Genomic DNA, 2,500 nt, shown 5'->3' with positions numbered 1-2,500 from the left:
CCATTCGCGGTTTCACCTTAATGCGGCTTGTACTGAGACATGCATGGCTTAATCTTTGAGACAAGCATATGACTACTGGCAGGATCAACCAGGGAGCTGCGTCAACTAGAGCTGAGCAGCCGGCCGCCCGGGAGTGTGTCCCGGGGGCCCGCGCGAACACGCAAGCGTCCGCTCAATCATTCTGCAAACAGGAGGAGGCTGAGCTCCCCTGCACAATACACCTCGAAACCCTCTCAGGTCCCGGCGGCGCGCAGCGCCGTCCCAAGTACTTGGTCGGGTTCGAGAGAGGCGCAATCGCCCGGAGTTAGGCGAGTAGACGCTTTCGGTGCGACCACCCGTGCTCCCAACTGAGCTTGCCGCTGCCGACAGAGGCCCGGGAGCGTGCTGTCGTGGCATTGCCGGCGGGAGACAACACGCGCCACCTACGGTGACCGGCAGCTCCAACGCCAGCGCCACAGAAGGACAAAAGCCCCACTTGGGTGCCGAAGCGAACTCTCCCAGCACAGCGCACGCGCCAACACATCCGCACAGCTGCGATACAAACCACCAGCGAGAACCGCTGGGGCGACCGAGCAGCAGACGGCGTCGCGGCGCCGAGCGCCGGGCGGCGGCGCATCCTCAACGCACACAGTCCTCAATCGGACCAGCACACTGAAGATGTCCACCGCGCTTCGCACCGGGCCCGCGAGGACCTACTTTGGCCGCACGGCGCCGCGCGCAGGGTGCGCCGGCGCGCAGCTGCGACGCCTGCCGCGTCCGTCGGCCGGCGCGCCTGCCACTGGCCGCCCCCACCAGCCGGCTGTAGCGCGTGCGCCCACGCACCGCGCGGCCAGCACGCCGGGAGGCGCCCCCTCACCGGCCGGGGACGGTCCCACCCAGCCACCGCCGCGTATCGCTTCACACCCAGATGCCGTTCAGTTTCGTCGGCATGGTGGGTATCGCTGGAACAACCGGTTAGTACCTCAACCTATCGTCGCCATCACCGATTCACCCCTAGCGAGAACAACCGCACCACAACAGGTTACCATTTGTTCATTTGCGTAACTTCACCAGAAAACGCAGGCGTCCATCGCCATTTGCAACTTCAACGATTATTGCATGCCTGTGTCAGGTGTCACGCCACACTACGTCTGCCCACATACACGCAACAAAATGTGCACGCCTAGACAATACGTGGAAGGTGGCCCCCGTACGTATGCGATGTCCATTGCTCGAACGACTGTCAACCGGCCTCTGTAGCATGTCGCAGATATGGAACGCGGTGCACCATGCCATCACGGTGTGTGAGGAGAGACGACTAGGTCCGAATACATCAACAGACAGCTCATGCTGATCGCCATCCACGGCGTCCGTTCCTCCCACACGTCTCTATGGCGTACCACACTGCAATCCAGCTCTCATAGGGAGACGACACGTAGCTGCGTGCACAATATTTGCACTGTATGGTCCGCCGTTTTTGGGCGCAGTCGTTGTGCGGTCACACATGTGCCACGATGTATCATTCAGTACATAAGGACGAATGTGCAGTACAGATTGTGGTTCACGCGTACGACATCAGCGGACAGTTGACACAGGCCGCACCACAACGTAGCCTGAGTACGTCGCATGCGAAGGGCATTGAACATGCAAACTTCTCACCAACCAGCTTGCGAAGGCAGGGGGCAAGGTGGGGACGTGGGGAGGGGCGGCATGTACGTCCTGCTGCCATCCACATTACAGTGTACAGCAGGAGCATGTGGAAAGTGAGCAAGACTTGCAAGGTGTTTAACATGAAGCGATACACAGGGGTGCGGGCAGTGCGAGTAGCGAACTATATTGCGAGGGTTGCGGGTGGGCAACACTACAGTAATTGAACGAGTCGTATAACAATTACAGAGCAGGTTTAGGCGACAACGTGGGTTACGTTAAGGCGACAACATGGGTTAGGTTAAGGCACAACATGGGTTAGGTTAAGGCACAACATGGGTTAGGTTAAGGCACAACATGGGTTAGGTTAAGGCACAACATGGGTTAGGTTAAGGCACAACATGGGTTAGGTTAAGGCACAACATGGGTTAGGTTAAGGCACAACATGGGTTAGGTTGAGGCACAACATGGGTTAGGTTAAGGCACAACATGGGTTAGGTTGAGGCACAACATGGGTTAGGTTGAGGCACAACATGGGTTAGGTTGAGGCACAACATGGGTTAGGTTAAGGTACAACATGGGTTAGGTTAAGGTACAACATGGGTTAGGTTAAGGTACAACATGGGTTAGGTTAAGGTACAACATGGGTTAGGTTAAGGTACAACATAGGTTAGGTTAAGGTACAACATAGGTTAGGTTAAGGTACAACATAGGTTAGGTTAAGGTACAACATAGGTTAGGTTAAGGTACAACATAGGTTAGGTTAAGGTACAACATAGGTTAGGTTAAGGTACAACATAGGTTAGGTTAGGTTAGGTTAGGTTACACGTTGTTGTACGGAAAGGTGTAGGGGGGGGGGGGGGCGGGGGCGGCA

The 2,500-nt window shown here is 56.7% G+C and overlaps 1 non-coding gene across 1 annotated transcript in view; it reads right to left on the bottom strand.

Annotated features, from left to right (window-relative positions):
- The window catches only part of LOC124733969, a 1,909-nt gene extending 1,814 nt beyond the window's left edge, over window positions 1-95 (bottom strand). The window contains exon 1 of the ribosomal RNA XR_007009243.1: window positions 1-95. This exon is cut by the window's left edge and continues 1,814 nt beyond it. This is a non-coding gene — a ribosomal RNA (small subunit ribosomal RNA).
- Between the last annotated feature and the right edge of the window lie 2,405 nt (window positions 96-2,500).

Source organism: Schistocerca piceifrons, unplaced genomic scaffold, assembly GCF_021461385.2.
Source record: "Schistocerca piceifrons isolate TAMUIC-IGC-003096 unplaced genomic scaffold, iqSchPice1.1 HiC_scaffold_1416, whole genome shotgun sequence".
Classification (NCBI taxonomy): Eukaryota; Metazoa; Arthropoda; class Insecta; order Orthoptera; family Acrididae; genus Schistocerca; species Schistocerca piceifrons.
The sequence above is the reverse complement of the archived record's forward strand: the minus strand, read 5'-3'. Positions and strand labels throughout refer to the sequence as shown.